Source organism: Apodemus sylvaticus, chromosome 14, assembly GCF_947179515.1.
Source record: "Apodemus sylvaticus chromosome 14, mApoSyl1.1, whole genome shotgun sequence".
NCBI classification, from domain to species: Eukaryota; Metazoa; Chordata; class Mammalia; order Rodentia; family Muridae; genus Apodemus; species Apodemus sylvaticus.
The window spans coordinates 53727858-53746821 of record NC_067485.1 but is presented as its reverse complement, the minus strand read 5'-3'; the positions used below and the strand labels follow the sequence as shown (position 1 = coordinate 53746821).

Genomic DNA, 18964 nt, shown 5'->3' with positions numbered 1-18964 from the left:
AAAATTCTAAATTCTTGTTCATTACTTTTTCATCTTCAATTTTTTGTGTTCTTTTTTTTTCCTTTAATGCCATCACAAAACCCCAGGAAATACAACCAAAGAGAAAATAATTGTCTAACTGAAGTCTAAGAATCCAGAGCTACAGGTGAGAAGTGGCCCTGGAAAGGCTAGGAATGTACTGGGGACAGGAGGTAATCCCCATAGGCATGTCCGCAGTCATGGGAGAAACACAAGGACGTGAGGCCGCAGCTGGGCGGTTATGTGAAGCGCTGCAGGATGACAGATGACAGCCTTGAGAAGACTGGCTTCCTTCAGGGTTTGCTCATGTCAGCCAGCTCTTTGTTAGGGAAGGGAGGCATAAGGACACAATTGGTGATAGCCATAGCTGGTCGGGCATCCGCGATGAAGAGCCGGATGCTGTGATCCCATGGCTGAGGTTGAATTTCTGCACCAGCCTCCCACCATCTGGAAGCCGCATTTGGATGTCCATGGTAGGCTCTGCCTCATTGATTAAGATGGACGAGCTAGCTTCGGCTTCATTTTCTGCTTGTTGGGCTGGAGAGCTGGTGTTTATTACCTGGGGGTGGGGGGGGGTATGCTGCCCGGTTTCTGGCTCTCCCCAGTGAAAGCTTTGAAAACTCCCTTGAGCTTCACGAAGTCCTTGTCCCAGTCACCTGCCCACCATGAGCTAACCCCAAAAGCTCTCCAGGAAATCTCCCCTCTAAGGACAGACTCCATAAACTTGGCATTGGATGGGTCGGGGTAGCTTCTAAGGTTTTCTAGAACTTTAGCACCACGTGAACATCCTGGCCTGAATGCCGCCTCCTTTCTCCTGCCACATAGACAGACTCTTCCTCTGGTGCGGCTCCAAGGCGGCACCCCCCATACCCCCTTCTGCAAACGGTCTCGGTTTCGGTTTACTTGGTCTCTCATTCCACAGCTATGGTCCCATGCTCTTTGGCACCCTTAAACAGACCATTCACCAACTCGTTGGGACTTTTCTTCCTAGGAGGTCCAACAAGCTGCTGTCCACTTCTCTCTGAGCCCGCAGCATAAAACCCACGTCTTCTTCCTCTTTCTCTTCATCTTGGTCGTGAATGGGGTCTCTGAAGGATGTCACTCTATTATCACTCAGAGCTGGGCCTCTGGACACTGAACTTGGGGCTGCTTGTGAAATGTCACCATGTCTTCATCCCCTCCAACCTCATAAAAGCTTGCAAGTGCAATCTGCAGGTCCCAGCCAGCTGACTCCAGGAAGAAACTGGCCCAGACCTCCTGAGCGACCACCTGTCACTGTCATGAACTCCCTTAAAGGATCGTGCTGCTGCTCCGCTGCCATCTTGATCCCGAGCACTTCCCAAACTCTAACCCACCCCAGCGGACACGCCCTTGTTCATTATTGTTTCGACTACTTATTCTCTCCCTTTCTCCTTCTGTAACTTCTTTTTGTGCACAGCTTGAAGCAATTACGCGTTTCTTGTGTATTATTTCTGTCGTTTTTAGAATCCCATCTAAAGTTTAGAAATTTCCATTTGGAATGTGGAGGAATAGTATAATTTTTTTTTTTATTCAGTATTTGGTAGCATTGAGCAGTAAGCCTGAATTCCAAAATTCCAAAATAACCTCAAGTCCATAGGTTATCCTCAGCCAATTTTAGTGCACTAATAAATACATGCCTTGTGCACTTAATTTTTGCTGTGATAACAGTATGTGTGGGATGTTCCAGAAAGGAGTTGTTTAGAGATTTACAAATTAAATTATATTATTATGACTAGTACTTGCCCCATGTTAAACCCCATGTAGCTGGGGTGGAAAGAGTCACAGATTAATAAATTTGGTCATGAGTTAATAAATAAATTAGGGTGACAAATCAAAGAAGATTTATTAAATTTGCTGATTTTTTTAAAAAGTAGTTTTGGAAAATTTCATGATAAAACAGTTGAAAAGAGGCTCAGTGAGAGGGAGAAACACATTCAGATTTGGAGGTGATGCATGAGGCCTCTGAAAGCTTTAACAAGTGACAAAAGTGACCTCCTGTTTAGTGTCCTGCTCAGCAGCTATGCCTTCTGCAAGGGCTTGCCTGACTTAGCTCAGTGCATTCCAATTCTCTGAAATTAGTTGTCTGTGGTTGCTGCATAGCCCAGGGCCAGTCCCTGGTGTGCTGTTAATCAACTGCTAAACTGCCACAAAGTCTAGAGGTCACTGATCCCTCCTCACTCTGCACAATGCTATTGATTACTGCTGCTGTTCCATGCTCCCATGACCTCTCTAAATGCCCTGTGGCCTGTGCTTCCTGTCTCTCAAGTTGTGTTGGCCTGCACCTCTACTACCTTTGCTGCAAGGACTAGAGTATGTTGCCTGATAAGACACCAGAACCACAGCAAGGTTCAAGGCTGGCCCTTCTTGCAGAGGGCTTCCTTGCCCCTCTCTACATAGTGCTTAGACTGGATGGCTGGAATTCTTCAGAGCAATTGTTTTGGGGCTGTTTCTCTGAAGCCTCAGAGATGACCTTTCTACAGGCTGCATTATTTATGTCAGTCCTAAAGCTTCTCAAGGGAAGTGTGTTCTGGCCCCTGATAAAGATGACTGCCTCCTGACTGTCCTCAAAACATTTCCCTCCACTCATCTCCAGTGAGATAATTTGCTAAAGTTTGCTTTTTATTTAAGTTGCTTGAGAAGGTTTCGTGTTTGAGGAACCAGGAAAAAAAAACCACCTCTTTGGGGATTTACTTTATTTATTTTAAATAGGTTGAAAAATATACTCTATAGACAGTATAATTTTGAAAGTTAAGTTCCTGATGACTTGGGGGCAATGAATTATAGTATTTACCAAGATCAAGTTAGATTGCATCAAGGAACTGGCACTTTTGGGGAGAGTGGCTGGGAGCCTGGCCAGGGCAAGGCTGGTGTGGGCTCATATATCAGCTTTAACACCGTGGGTTTTACATTTAACTTACATTTAATTAATGAATGCTAAGGGGCATGCGTATCAAAGTGTGATGCGGTGTGATGTCCTGGTGCATGTGAACTTTAGACAGAGATGAAATAGAGCTAGCAAATGCATCTCTCACCTCAGATACTTATCATTTTATGTTGGTAAAGGCATGTGACATCACTCGAAAGCAGATTCCTATTAGGCATAACATTCCTTGTACAGCTGTATCCATGAGTAGTACAGTTGGTTTCAACAGATTGTTCCTTCTGTGCGACTGGAGCTTTGTATACATGGCCAGTGCCCCGTCACTGGCACCTCTGAGCCTTCTGCTGCACCTGGACACGGAAGCCTTGCTAGTGACTATGTGAAAAGGCTTGGTTGCTAAGGCATACATACTATCAGAGGCAGAGGCAGTGGGGCCTCTAAGGATTTGGGGCCCACGAAGAAGCTTAGGGACTGAGGATGGACCATAAAATGGATTGCGGAACTTCAGTTCTTGCCCTCTTTGTTCCTGCCTCATGAGTAGCTTTGCTCTACCACAAGCTCTTCTCTTCACAAATGCATGTGCCCTCACCAAAGAACTGGGGCGGAGACATGTGGGTCTCTGAGTTCTAGGCCAACCTGATCTAGCCAGTTCAGACACATACTGATATTCTTCTCTCTGGCTCTCTGTCTTTCTCTGTCTCTGTCTCTTGTCTCTGTCTGTCTCTCTGTCTCTCTGTCTCTCTCTGTCTGTCTCTCTCTTATACACACACACACATACACACAAACACACACACACACACATACACAGAGGGGGGAGTAAGCTTATTCTCAAATGTATAAGTTCCTTAGCAATTTTTGGTTAAATCATTCTTCTTTTGTGAAATCATAAGATCTTTAAGATCTTTGTCATCTGGGTGCTAGAACTGAGTCTGATGTGATTCACCACATGGCCTAGGCTGTGTATCGTAATTGTAGCCCAGGCTGTGCACTATAGTTCTCTGCAGGAGCCCAGCTCAGGTCAGATACAGACTCCAAGTGGCAGTAACAGCAATGATGGCAATTAAAAAACAAAACATGACTTGCTTCACATATATGGGAAGGTACACAAACAACCATCTCCTCCTGTCCCCGTTCCCCCCCCCCCCAAGCATAGCCACTACTGGGGAAATTCAAGTTTGCTACTATTTTGTTCACTATATATGTGCATCTTTAACACATATGCATGAATTTACATTCTGTACCCATAAAATCTACAACAAAACACACACAAATAACAAACTCTGGCACATATGAACATATATCCACACACATGCACAAAAACACAGATACACTCAAATACCTGTACAGACACAGATATCTATCTCCCTGCAAAAGCATATAGCAGCATATACTTATCATATACATAGACAAACATATGTGAATAAATGTCTAGAGAAAAACATTTGCAAATATATACGGACAAAGAAACACATAAAGCACATGTAGATAGAAATGTGCATACACAGATGCACGCGCGCGCGCACACACACACACACACCTATGCTTGCTAGCTACCATATAACAGTAACAAGGAGGTTTCATCTTATCTGTCAGCAGGAAGCGGGTAGTGTCCATCACCCCCCTCTCAAGAGAGGAATATCCCTATGGGGCATAGACCAGACACTACAGCTGCTATCTGAAGATGTAGACCAGCAACTTCTTGATGAGGCAGATCACTCAGAGTCCACACAGGTACCCAGTTCTTTTTCATAGAAAATGCCTAGTTAATTTATGTTCCTTCCATGTTTTCAACAGAAGCACTCCCAGGGTTTGTTAAGTATATTATAGCACTGACTTTCTCCATTAGTGGAAGTGAAGTAAGTGGTGTGCACTGTGCCCATCCTGCTGCCTGGAGAGGCAGTTCTTTTCTGCAGGGAACACTAGAAGTGGGTCACCTTGCCCCTGAACAACTAGAAGGAAGTTTCTTTTTGCTGCCACCTGCCTCATCTCTTTGCCCATCCTGATTTCCTCTTCGGCTCTATCCTGTGTCCGATTCCCCAGGGCCTCGTTGCTGTCAGTTAATAATACCTTTCAATGCAGTTATTCTCAGACTTTTTGCATTTTAATAGGACCCCCAGGGATTAAAATGCCCCAGAACCAAAAGAATGAATCTCTAATGGTGTAATTCTAGGTACCAGTGACAGGTATTGTGGGAGATTTTATGAGGAGGTTTCTCTCAGAATAAAAGCGCCAGGACAACCTTCAGCCTGTTGCCTTGGTATGGGAGGCTCATCCTCAGCTCAGGAATGTGAATTAATCAGCATTGAAATACGGAAAATCCTTAAACTCTGCCAATTCCAATTTCATGTCTTTATCTGCTTTACAGTCAGTCATTACGTGGAAATATTGGTGGCGTTTCCTAGCTGGGAAAATTTTTCTGAATTCCTGCTGTGACATAGACTGTGTGGGGTTAGAAACATGTTATATATGGAGGTCAGGTCTTATCCTGTTCTGAGGGGACACAGGAGGATGGCTGGATGAGGAAGATACACTGAGCTGTTATTTCCAGACACGTTTTGTGTATGGACAAAAAAAAAAAAAAAATGGAGCAGTAAGGCAGCCTATTCTTCCCACCATTGTTCACCTAGAAGGGTGTCAGATTCCTAGAACTCTCTATCGCACTTTTTTTTCTTCCCTTGCTAAGTAAACAGCAGAGCTTCATCCATTATTCAGCTATCAGAAGCTTGTCAGGATTTTCTGGCCACGGAACTTGGGAGTTCTTACATTTCTTTAAAACTGTGGGAAAAAAATGTATTTGCCAAAAGCCTGGAAAGGGAAATGAAGAAAGATATTAACTCCTACAATATAATTAATCCTGTGTGCCTCTCACCCCAGAGGGCTAACTCCAGTCTTTCTTTAGTAATGGGAATTTAGTTTCATTTCTAGTTTTCTTGTCATTATTCACACTTAAGTACCTGTGGCAAGTATTCTAGAAAAGAAAAATACTTGTAAACAGGTTTGAGGCACACAGGAAGGAAGGGCTTTGAACTGTGCCCATGGGAAAAGTCCTGGAACTGCTATGCCTGGCTCTCCTGCAAAGCCCGCACACACTGTCTTCTCTATACACTGAGTGGTACAGATTCAGTTTTGTGTCACTCTTGGAAGACTTCTTGCAATATTCCCCATGTTACACACTACAGTTAAAAGTCATCCTTTGGGAAGCTTTCTCTGGTTTAAAAGTTGCAGGCCTGAGAACGTTGAAAGGCATGTAAAAATCTTACACATACAAATACATGTACCTGATTGTCTTTATCATCTGTGTCAAGGATGGTTGACTTTTGTCATTGAAAGTACCAAACAAGTGAGGAAATAGAGAGGTAAATTGATAATGGTGTGATCCCTAAACACAGCCTAAGCATCACTTACTGACAACAACATCTATAAGTCTCCAGAATGTCAGCCACTGATTGGGACTCTGGTTTCTCCTGCCACAATGTATTGGGCTCTAGATAGAAGCAAAAGGGCTGGCTCAAGTTCAGCAGCTACATTTAGTGTGACAGTTAAAGCTGAGCTCCAAAAGCATGAAATATGTGGTACTTCATTTTGTAAAAGTTATTTTTTAAACGATAGCAGCTTAGAATTTTTATTAAAACGATCACTTAAATTATAATCATCCCCCACCCTAAGCAGAAAACTGTTTCATGTTCTGTCCCTGACAGGAGTGACAGGTCTCACAGAAAGAGCTGTTTGACAAAGGAACAGAGGAATGGAAGCCCATGGGCACTGGCTCGGCCTCAAGGCACCTGGAAGAGGCTGGGCCTCCTGTGAAGGCTCCATGCACCCAGGGGCTATGAGGTTCTCGCCCTGTTGGCAAGAACAGTTAGTCACTGTTTCTGGTTGTCAGCCTCTGGGCTTTTTGAAAGTGAGGAAACAAGAGAAAACTGTCTAAAAGATAATAAAGCAGTAACTTTAGCAGTGTTATATAAGCCCACAGGTGTTGTTTATCGGGTCTTGTCAGTGACCTCAGGTCAGAGTGCTGCTGTGGTTGAGGCGAGGCCCCAGTCAGGGTGTATGACAAGCCACACAGCCTGCAGCAAGGCCTCAGTGTCCTGCACAGAGAATGACTTACATCATGGCCTTGCCCAAGAGCTACTGATGCTAGAAATAAAATAGCCAAGGTTAGAGCCCACTTCCCTTGGACTCGTGACATATCTGTTCTTAATGCTAAAATTGTCTACCAGAGAGAACCCAGGCACAGGATCAACCACTGCTTCAGACTTTTTTTCTACTGGCGGGCTGGAGACCCTCTAGGGATGCTATCCTCCCTTTCCCTTAGGGGTGCCGAAGTATTTCTGACTGAGTGGGTGTTGGGCACCACCTTCCATGCAATGGTTATACCAGCCATTGTTCAGATACCAGGGCTCCCACGTGCCTACATAGCTTGACATTTCCCAAATTTGAGATGCAAAGAGTAGTGAAATTAAAACAACAACAACAAAACAAACAATAAAAATGGCCTGCTATAATTTTTATATACCAGCATCATGATCTTGTATTCCATAATCACTATGTTTATGTCTAAGTTTGCAGAGAAGAAGAAATTCAGGGATGAGTTTCAGGCCCAAGAAAGTAGCTCAACTTCAGAGCCAGGGTAAACAGGGCAAATGCTGGGGTATCAAGTTCCAAAGACTTTTCCTTAGCTTCAGGTTCCAGACTAGAGTCCTATTTTAGGTGCCCAAGAAGGTTGGGCTGATACTTAGGGGTGACAATTTAGGGCAAGTCACCTAATAGACAGCTAACCAGTGGGATTGAGGTAGAATGCCACAGTTTCCCAAAACCAAATTGTACAATGGAGTGTAAGATTTGTTTTCAGACCTTCAACTCAACTGTCTTTAGTTAATATACATCTTTTTATGGCTTGAGGCACATCACTTGATCTGTTTGAACCTGAAGGGCCTTGATTGGCCATAGTAGTAACATCAATTACAAAGAAGGTAGGTATGTGAGCACGTGAGCCACAGAGTATGTGAGCCACATGATATAAATTTGCTGCTTGGCCTGGAGGCAACTCATAGGGTCAGCCAGTATGACCTCTGACTATGAGTTAGGCTATGTCAACCTATGTCAGGCTCAGGCAACAAGGGAGAAAAGGGCCACTGCTGGCCCTCAGGGGAGACAAGGATAATGAGGCCTCAGTACTGGAGAGCAGCAGAAGAATAAGACAGACACCAGGGTCCTGGAGTTCCATGTGTTAAATGAGAGCCAGTGGTGGCCCTGGTCACAGCTGGGTTCCCAGGCACTCATGGGAATGTGACCAGGAAGCTCCTGTCTCACAACAGGCAGGTGGCTTAGACGGTAGGGAGTCATGTATACACTGTAATGTCAGGTCCCTGCACAGTCTCAATACTGGACTCTTACAGCTGCTTCCCAAACCAGTCTAGAGTCAGCAGCATGCATTGGGACACTTACACCACAGTGCTTAGGATGCAAGACGGATAGTATGCAATGCACAACAATGAATACTTCTGTGTGTGTGTGTGTGTGTGTGTGGTCTGTGTGTGTGTCTGTGTCTGTGTCTGTGTCTGTGTGTTTGTGTGTGTGAGAGAGGGGGACAGGAGAAGAGAGATCTCTACAAGATCAGAGAAAATCAACTGAACACAAAGAGGACTGGGCCCTCTACTCAGAGCTCCCCAACAAGCCAGCCCATATTGATGGTTCCTATGGGGTCAAAAATATCCTCCAGTTGGTGTCAGGAGCAGCAAATATGGCAAATCCTGACATGGCCCGACCACCTGCTAGAGTTCTTCAAAGAAGGGCACTTGGAACTTGGTCCTCAGCAAAATGAATTTGAGGACTCAAATGAAGATAGCTCTGACTTGGGCTTGAGGCTTTTTAATGCTATTATTCTTGCTCTTGGTTTCTCCCTGTCTGAGATCTCCTCGTGTAGATGTCTAAGCCTGTCTCCCTTTCTTTGGGTTTCAAGGCCTCAAATTCTGTCTTCAGTTCACTGATGGGCTCTTTTAGATGCTTGCTCTGCACCTGAATGTCTTCCTCTTGAGTAATCTGTACCTCATATTGGAAAGTGATGGCATTCCAACACTGGTCCAGAATTGTCTCACTTCTAGGCCCAGGGTCTATTAGTTCACAGGCCTCAGGGCCACCATGGTGGGCAGATGACAGGCTGGAGACAGACCTAAGCTGAAAAAGGTGAGGTAAGTGACAGTAGGGATGGGACTCCTGCAGGATCTGGCTTGGCCAGGCACTTGGAGATTCTGACTGGGGATACCTGGGATGCCCCTGGACAGGATCCCTAGATGGCTACTAGGGCTTGTGTTTCTCAGCAGCCAACAAAGTCTCAGCACCTTACAAAATTGTGAAAGGTTTTAAAATTGTAAAGCATCATTAGAACGTAAAACACTAGAATGTGTTGTTTTACAAGATCAATGATAACTGATATCAAACTGAAGCTATTATTACTAAAAGCACTAAAGAGTACAGCTTATCTTCATAAGCCTGAATTAATGCATTAAAAGGAAACAAACCCCATTTTTTAATTAATTGATTTATTTTTGGATATGATTCCTGTTAGAGTAGAAGAGGACTATAAACTTGATGGAATCATCATTTAAAAAGCCACTTAAACTATCCTTTCGTGGTAGAACAGTGGGCAGCAGTGGCTGATGTTTGGGAAGCTCTTGCTGTCTTTAGGAAGCACCACTGAAAGGGAAACAGTTGTAGAGTTCTACAGTGCAGGCAGAGTCATGCATCACAGTACTGAGTGTGTCATCCCAGAGAAGAGAGCATTTGAGAGAGATCCAGAGTCTCCTGCATTTATAAATATTTGTCAATAGCTGTATGACATGAAAGAAGGTGCCTGTACAAATCCAGAATACAGAAGATTAGTGCTACTGTCAGCACTTAACCCAGAACCCAGTGAAAACAAAGATCTGCGCACTTACAACTCAGAGGACAAGGGATGAGAACATAAACATATTCTGGGTTCAGCTGGGAGAGATGGAGAAGCAAACCAGAACACAATGAAAGGATGTACAATAAATGCAGCTCTGCTTTAACTTAACTCTATGTGGGTGAGTGACATCAATCTCTAGGAACTTCCTTATCCAGGCGATGTGATTGTTGATTGGATAGGCAGCACACTTAGCGTGAGCTTTACAGGAACAGTGCACATCAAGAGTAGAAGCACTCCATATGTTACTATCATCATAGTACATATGATGTTACACACGTCATAGCAATGTGTGTGGTAATAGATCTAGTTCTTCTTTCTTCTCTCTCTCTCTCTCTCTCTCTCTCTCTCTCCCTTTCTCCATCCTTCCCTCCCTTATTCCTCCCCCCCTCTATGCTTTTTTTTTGTATGGGTGGGTACACACACACACACCGCACCCCACCTCACCCCACCCCACCCCACCCCACCCCACACCACACACAGAAACTCAAGAACAACTTCAAGTGTCATTCCTCAGGAACTGTCCATTTATGTTTGAAGTCAGGAACTCTCACTGGCCTGAAACTCTTCAAGAAGCCAGTGAACCCCAGGGATTCACCTTTTTCTGCCTGACAAGTGTGCTCTACCATGCCTAGGTGTGTGTGTGTGTGTGTTATATGTAGATTCTAGGCTTGACTCAGGTCTTCATGATTGTGCAGCAAGCACATCACAGACTGAGTTATCTCCCCTACTGAGATATCTGGTGGCCACAAACTTACTGGAAAAGAAAAAGATGAATTTTAACACTTAGTTTAAGTAATATGCTATGCAGGTAAGGCATAGGGAAGTTGGCTTAGCAAATGCTTGTTTGAAATGTAGTTGAAGGCTTCTGGTAACTAAAAAGCCTTCTTGTCATCAGCATGTTAACGGCTTTGATAAAGATAATGGATGGACTGATGAAAGCCCATTGTGCAGGCCACAGAAGTGAGAAGTTCCTTGATACATGAGAGCAATCAGATCCTATATTTAGGACTGGACTGAGGTTTGAAGATTTGATATGATGGGATGGGTGGGTTGTGATCCGCTGGAATGTGGAGCTCCAAGAAGACAAATGATGCTGGTCAAATGTATAGGTCAGATGTGGGCGTTCTGAGTAATTGTGTTAGGCGGCCTGGTGATTTGAATGAGAATGTCCCTCATAGGTTCAATAATTTGAACATGTGGTTCCTACTTCATGGTACTGTTTAGGAAGGTTTATGTAGGAAATACTTGCTGAAGGGAGCGTATTACTGGAAGATACAAGAGTTCATAGACTCGCCTTACTTCCAGTTTAGTCTTCAACAACTGCTGGAAGTTGAAGATGTAATATCATTTACTCTCTCTCTCTCTCTCTCTCTCTCTCTCTCTCTCTCTCTCTCTCTCTCACTATGAACCAAAATAAACTCTATAAGTTGTTTTTGGCTACTGTGATTTGTCACTAATAACGATGGGTAGTCAGGAGCTTAAGGGTGTCAATTTTAAATTACTGAGTTGACTGAGTGAGAACACAGAAAGGCCCATAATGTGAGCTTTCTTTTTGTATAACAAAAGTTTGACAGAGCACCTAGAGCTAAGTGAAGCAGTGCTGGGATGGCTCAGTTGTCAGTACTAATACTGTATACAAATTAGCTTGACAGAGCACTCCGGGCCATGTGGGGCAATACAGGATTGGTCAATTATTGAAAGGCATAAGGGAGGAGATAACAGTTTTAACACATCCTCCCTGGGACAGGCAATTCAGTCTTGGCTAGTTTAAATAATCCTAGTGAGTTTGGTAGGTGTTGCTGTCCCCGGTTATCTGGTACTTAGTCTTACGTAGACTTACATGGAGAATTAAATGAGTCAAATGAAAGTAAAGGTTAGATGATAAATGTTTGTTTACAGGCAGGTTTTGTTGTTGTTTTTATAATTTATTATTATTATTATTATTTTTGGATTATTTAGCTCTTAGATAACTCTTCTTTTCTCATCCTTCCAGGTCCACCAAGATGTCACAGGTCTGCATAAATCTGAGTATGGTAGCACAACTGTAATTCTAGCACTTAGGGGGCAACCAGAAGGAAGTATGTGGGGTAGATGAGAGAAAAGTTCAAAGTCATTCTCAGATCTGTAGCAAGTTCTAGGCAATCCCAAGGAACATGAGACCTTGTTTTAAATGTTAAAAAAGAAAAGGAGGAGGAAGAGAAAGAGGAGGATGAAAAGAAGGAGAGGAAGAGAGGGGAAGAAGGAGAAGGAGAAGGAAAGAGAAGGAGGAGGAGGAGGAGGAAGAGAATGAGAAGAAGAAGAAGAAGGAGAAGGAGAAGAAGAAGAAGAAGAAGAAGAAGAAGAAGAAGAAGAAGAAGAAGAAGAAGAAGAAGAAGAAGAAGAAGAAGAAGAAGAGGAAGAAGAGGAAGAAGAAGAAGGAAATAGTACTATCTTAAAGGTAGTTGACTGGATGTCTTTGTTATATTTGAGAATGCCTGAACCTAAAGTTGTTCTGTGATGAGATAACCATATATTTAATGTCTTAATGAGGCTAAAATAAGGCCTGATATGTATATTATGCACATCTATGACTAATGGCACGCCTTGTAAAGGAATAAAATTGAAGGGCAAGCATCTGAATTCATTCTCTATTTAACTTCTTAGAAGGAGGACCAACTTAAAGACAATAAAATTAAGTATTTGAAATAAGCACCTTTCTTATTTTTTTCATAGTCATAATAACTAGTACCCTGACAAGAAAGATTTGGACCCAAGCCCCCACAAAAGAACACCTATTTTAAAGCCAAATGGCTAGATGCCAAAGTTAAAAACAATGGGCTGACCTTGAATTTTCTTGAGAAACGGTGGACTTCACAGTTTGTATTGGCAGAGGCTTTCTATGAAGTCATTTCTGTAAGTTTCAAACACTTGGCTTGGACTTCTCTACTGGGATCATGTGTCACTGTGTGTCGTGGGACCATCTTTTAAGACCAGTCCCCTTAGGTTCATTATTTTATGTGTTTTTAGCACCTGCTAAGTATGAAAAGTCCTTTACAGGTTTGTAGTAAGATTTTTGTTTCCTTTTAGATGAAATGGAGGAGTTGACACAACTTTCTTTCTTTTCCCACAATTCTCTGATGATATTTTCATTGGATGTCATGAAGTCTTACAAACTTTTCTCTATGGTTGGCAGTGTGCCAAGGTCTTTCTCTTGTTATGGGTTAGCTATACTCCTCTGTTGTGTACCCAAATAAGCTAAGACCCACTGAATAGCTTGCCCAAGATCATGCAGCTAACAAGAGAGAAAATAAGTTATACAAAGTTAAGTCTGCTCATAATTTTTCATGTCTTATTGCAGAGGACTTTATTATAGTGTCGCTTGGAGCATAAAATCTTTCAGAATGGATGAGACCCTTATACAGTAAAGTTATTGGACTCTGGCCCAGAAGCCTTGTCCCTGTGTTTGAAAATTGACAACGATGACTGTGGTTGTTGGGATCCTTTTGTAGTAAAATCTCACTTTCCTGCTAGTGGGATGAAAGCAGTAGAAAAGCCATGGGAAAGGGGAATCTTCTTTTCATTTAATTGAGGTACTCTTTTGTCTACAGTTTAGGACCCTTGATCTTCCTGAACTCAGCTCCTGAGTGGTGAGGCCACATCCATGTGCTACCATGGTTGTTTTATTAAGTCCTGAGGATTACAGCCAGGACTTCTTGCATGCTTGACAATCACTCTACCTACCCAAGCTACCACTAAGGCTACAACTAAGACATTTAGTTTTTAATGGTCACATGGTTACTGTAACTGAAAAGTTGTCATTTAATGTGTTATTTCTCTAGAAACTAGACTCTGTTTAAAACGAACAGACCAATTGCACTGGCCCCCCATATAGCTCTGTCTGTGTTATGCTGTGAGTTGACAAACACAGTGTTTATGTTCAATCAATTGTTTGAGTTAAGTCCTGTGGATAATGGATACTAACCAAACTGGCTCCAATTTGTGTAGTCATATGCTCAGAATTTAAAACTGAAAAGGAAACCAGTGTAAGTCAACTTCGAGGAAACCTCCAGTTGGAGAACACCTCCTTGGAGACTTCAGCACGCAGCTCTACTCTCAGCATAGCCTATAATGGATAATATCTTCCTCTTTTAATCCAATACGTGGCTTCCTATACAACTATTACCTCAAGGGAATATATGAGGTAAGAACTCCATTTGAACTCAAGGACTTCAAAGCAAAAACAACTGATTTATATTTTGAGCAGGACAATGAGGAGGCAGGTGCACTGGTGTATGATTAACCTGAGCTATGGACCCAGACTATCTTTACTTGCCTATAGTTTCTGAGAGGATGAACTAAATTTAGGGAAGACTTTTGGAGAAATTTGGCATTATTGTGTATAGCCTTATTACAATATCATGAGCCTTTACCAGATTTCATGCACTAAGAAACACTGAGTCAAATGTCAATACCCTTACATGTCATTGCCTGAAGTCACCAGAGGGGCCTCAGAAAGAAGGAAGAGCACATGCTCACATCTTATGACAAAAAATTGGGACTATTTTTGCTGAGTGAGGCAGTCAGAGTAACACAACAGGTGTGTGTGTGTGTGTGTGTGTGTGTGTGTGTTGGGGTTAGCTATGCTAGTCTAGTGTGTGGCAATAGAGAGGGAAATCTAAGTGAAGAGACAGATGATGGGTTAGGGTGGAAGGGAAAACTAACACCAGGGATGTTTGAGAAGTCCATCTGGAAACCTACTACTTTATTAAAGAGTTCAATTAGAGTTTTCCTACCCAGAGATAATGTTCCTCCCAGAAGCAAGATTGCCAGATAAAATAGACAGTGCTGAATGAGGGATACTTTCTCTTAAGTTGTTGGTCAGGAGAGTCCCAGAGATCCCCTCCAACAATACAGGTTATGGCCATTGCTTTTGGAGGTCCATCAGAAACTGATGCTATGATCCTATTGCTGAAGACACCATAGACTTTGGCCACAGAAAATGGAGCAATCAGATTAGTATTGACTAAAAAGCTTCCTTTCTCCATTCAAACTACTAGAAGGTACTACACAGGCTGCTCAGAATAGGGGCCAGAGGCAGGTCATCAACAGTCTTTACCCAGCTGTGGAGTGCTGTAATAATGACTGATATGTTGCTAGTGGATAGTTATGACATGAATGTTATGGGGGTGACTAACTGCTTTATGATTGCATTTTATCTGTACTCTACAAGAGGAAAGACATGCTTGATATTGTAAATCTGGTCAAGAAGTTAGGATTTGGGAACCAATCAGCCCTAGGAGAGGATCTAATACTGTTAGTTTGCTAAACAGAGATAGTGTCAAACTGCCCTATACATTTGTATTTCTATACCCAAGTTAGTGCTGACCTTAGAAGAGAGGCTACTTTGTTCAGTGGACAGCAACTAAGTGGAAAATCACAGCTGGTCAAAGTACAGAGGATAAGTGTCTGTAGAATTCTGAGTCAACAGGCCATCTGTAGCATCTCACCTTATCCAAATGCTCAGGGATCATTGAGGAATAAGGAAGGCAGTGAAACATTCAGAGATCCCGGAGGAGTAGAAGGAACCAATGTCTTCTGGTCTGTACTCAAGACAGCTAAGGTTGCTTGCACAAGACCTGCACACAATCAAGCCAATCTCAACATTCCAACATGGACTCATGAGCCTCCACCCCTAATTAGGGATCTATTGACAGCTCATGGCTCTGGAAGAAAAGAGAATTAGTTTTCTTTAAGCATGTGGCTTCTGATATGTTGACCATGTTCCAAAGAATGGTCCAATACTCATGAGATTATGGGCAGCACAAACTAGACTTGGTGAGTAATAAAAACATAAAAGAGGACACCAAGTTTCTAGGGTAGAGTGAGGTTGGGTAGCTGTGCGAGGGGCTAGGGGAAGGAATGGCAGTGAATATAAACCCACTACATTATAGCCATGTCTGATATTCTTAAAGAATTAAGATAAATATAATAATAATTAAAAATAGTGTATTTCTTAATGTCTGAGGATACTAGCTATTTATACTTCTTCTAAAATCTCTGTGCTCAATTCATTTCCCATATTTTTGATTGGATGGGTTTGGGGAAGCATGATTTTTTTTTTTATGTTATGTTTTTGAGTTGATAGAGTGGATACCAGCAAGAAAACAACTAACAACAAACACTGGTGAGGAAACAGAAGAAAAGAAAAACTTATACACTGATGGTATAAATATAAGTTATCTGTAATACTATGGAAATTAGGATGAAGATTCTCACAAAACTAAAAGTGAACTGCTATATGACCAAACTTTCGCCATTCTTGCTATGCACTCATTCTTGCATAACAGAGTTTAATCCAATACAACAGCCAAGAGCCAGAACCAGCGCAGATGTCCATCAATAAATGAACGAATAAAGAAAATGTGGCACATGTACACTAATTCCCTAATGAAGAATGAAATTGTGTAATTTCAGGTAAGTGGATGAGTGAATGATCGTCATGTTAAATGGAATACTCCAGATTCAGAAAGACAGGCGTCACATGTCTTATCTAGATTTAAATATATGTGTATCTATTATGAAAGATGAATTGCAGATAAGATGAGAAGCTAGCAGAAGATAGAGGGAAGACAAGAGATGGTGATGGAGTGAATGTAAACAAAGTGCATGAAGAACATCTAAAGGCATGCGGACAAAGAGGTTGCTTGTGCTACTTTTGAAACAAACAAACAAACAAAATGGATGCTTATGATGTGAAATAACTGAGTCTGAACGTAGAGCTCATGCAAGGAGCTGAGCAGCTAAGGGATGACAAGAAGGATCAGATATGCTTACTCCCTTCTGCTCGCCTCAAGACGGCCTTCCTCATAGAGCTGTAGCAGCAGAGCGCCACCTCAGAGAAAGGAAAGGGAGGATGGGAGAGGGAAAGATAGAGAACACAAAAAATGCACCTTTTAGTCCAGGCATTTGCTCAAATTAAGCTCTCATCACTTTCAGAGTGAAGGATCTGGTCAAAGGAGCACCTATTGGCTTTAGCTAATCTGGAGTACCCTTTGGAGCTGGGAGTGGAGCCGGCCTGAGCCAGATAAGAGCCAGATGACATCTTAGCTTCAGATGAATTAGATGGAGGGACAAGTGACCATGTAATGAGCAGACTCTAAAGAGCCTTGCAGGGTGGATTGGAAAAGGTAAAACTACCTCACAGCACTGTGGGAAGACCTCCAACCCACTGCTGGAAACAGTGCTAGTGGAAACAGAGTTTGGGCTCATATTTCTGGAAAATAAACCCTAAAAATGTTGAAAAGTAGTATATAAAACAAAAGGTAAGATGCAATTTTACTTGAATATCAAAATCACGATTCTTTTAGATAACAAAGAAAAACCCAAGTTAATGTATCAGCGACTGCTGTTACAGAACGATAGCAAAGATGATTGCTTTCTTTTGTATTAACTTCAACTTGATCCCTTCTTGCCCTCCTCTGACAACTAAAAGGGGGAGTTGGCCACATTCACTTCAACACAATGGTTGATACAAATATTGTATAAAATGGAAAGGCCTGTTTTAAAGTTTAAAAATTCAAATTTAAGAATTTCAATTTGTGGTTGCTTGGCTCCATAAAAAGCATGGGTGGAACTACTCACCTCCTGGTCACTGGAGAAGCAAAGAGAGAGAAAGGCATTTGGGCCCTGTTATCCTCTCCTGGGCCACACCCCAATGAGTTACTAGTCTCTCCTACTGACGAGTTAGAAACCTGCCCTTATTTCCCAATAGTTCCTGAGGCCTTGGGGGAACATTATCCAAAGCACAGCAAAGACTGAGTCAGTTCTACCCTTCATAGCTGCTAAGAGAAGCGGGTCTGGCTTCTGTGTGGGTTGATTCACCAGCTGTCTGGCCATCTATATTTCCTACAGTGGTTGTGCCCAGGCTCCTTCCAGACTCAAATCATTCAATGTCTATCTTTGTTCTTGCTTTTTGCATTGACATAGTTCTGTGATGATTAATTTTGATTGCCAATGTGATGTAATTTATCATCATGGAAACATGCCTCTGAGCACATTTATGAAGGAGTTTCTAGAAGGGATTTGTAGAGGTGGATCCTATCCTGAAGGTTGGCAGCACCATCCCATGGACTGGGGGGTGCTAAACTGAGTAAAAAGGAGAAAGAGAATTGAGCTGTGGCCACAGTAGACCAGCTGCCTTATGCTCCTGCCACTGTGCCTTCCCTGCCAAGGTGAAATGCCTTGTAATTGAACAATAGGCCCCAATTAACCCCACCTTCTTTAATTGCTTTTGTCTGGAACTTTGCCATGGCAATAAGCCAATAACTAGTACATTGTGTCTAAGGCTTGCCAGTCATCACAATCATTGTGAAACTGGTCATTCACTTCTGAAGTCCTGTCCCATTTCAGGGTAAGGTTCAGAACATGGGGCAAGAGCAAATGGTTCCAATTCTGCTATATTGACACCAAATGAAGCTATCCCCTTCTATTCTACAAGAATATATATTCTACAATATATATTCCAAATGTGCTATGATGGGCAGTTTTAGTATTTGTGGTCCCAGTTCACTAATAAATCTGCAGAGAGCTGCATATTGCATTTACATAATTGCACAAATTAGAGATACTTTGAAATGTAAGTTTTTCTGCTGATTTTTCTCCATGCTTTCATTTGCTAGTTAGTTATGTAATTATAATCACTCCCACAGATCTTCTGTCCCTGGAACCTGTGCAGTGAACAACTGGCCTGCTGTTGTCTGGAAATGCCTTCAGGATACACCTGAAAGGGGATGGCCCCAAGGGGTTCAGCTGAGGGGGTTGAGAGGCCAGTAGCTAAACCTGCTCTCCCAGGAGCTTTCCCAGCCCAAGTGACTTCAGGTGAGTGGAGCTGCCTTCCCTCCTTGTGGAGCTAAGCACCGCTCCCCTTAGCTCTTAGATTAGGGGCACTCTTGAGACACCATGTTTATCATACAGCTAGCCTTCCCCACTCTGTGTTCATAAAATGTCCTTTAAAGCTTACTCATTTAAAGGTTCTGGGTTTGCTCTTTATCATCAAAACCAAACCAAACCAAACCAAACCAAACCAAACCAAACCAAACCAAACCAAACCAAACCAA

At 42.6% G+C, this 18964-nt stretch overlaps 1 pseudogene; it reads right to left on the bottom strand.

Moving 5' to 3' along the window:
* Positions 1 to 257: 257 nt before the first annotated feature.
* On the bottom strand, positions 258 to 1339 carry LOC127665046 (NSFL1 cofactor p47-like; annotated as a pseudogene).
* Between the last annotated feature and the right edge of the window lie 17625 nt (positions 1340 to 18964).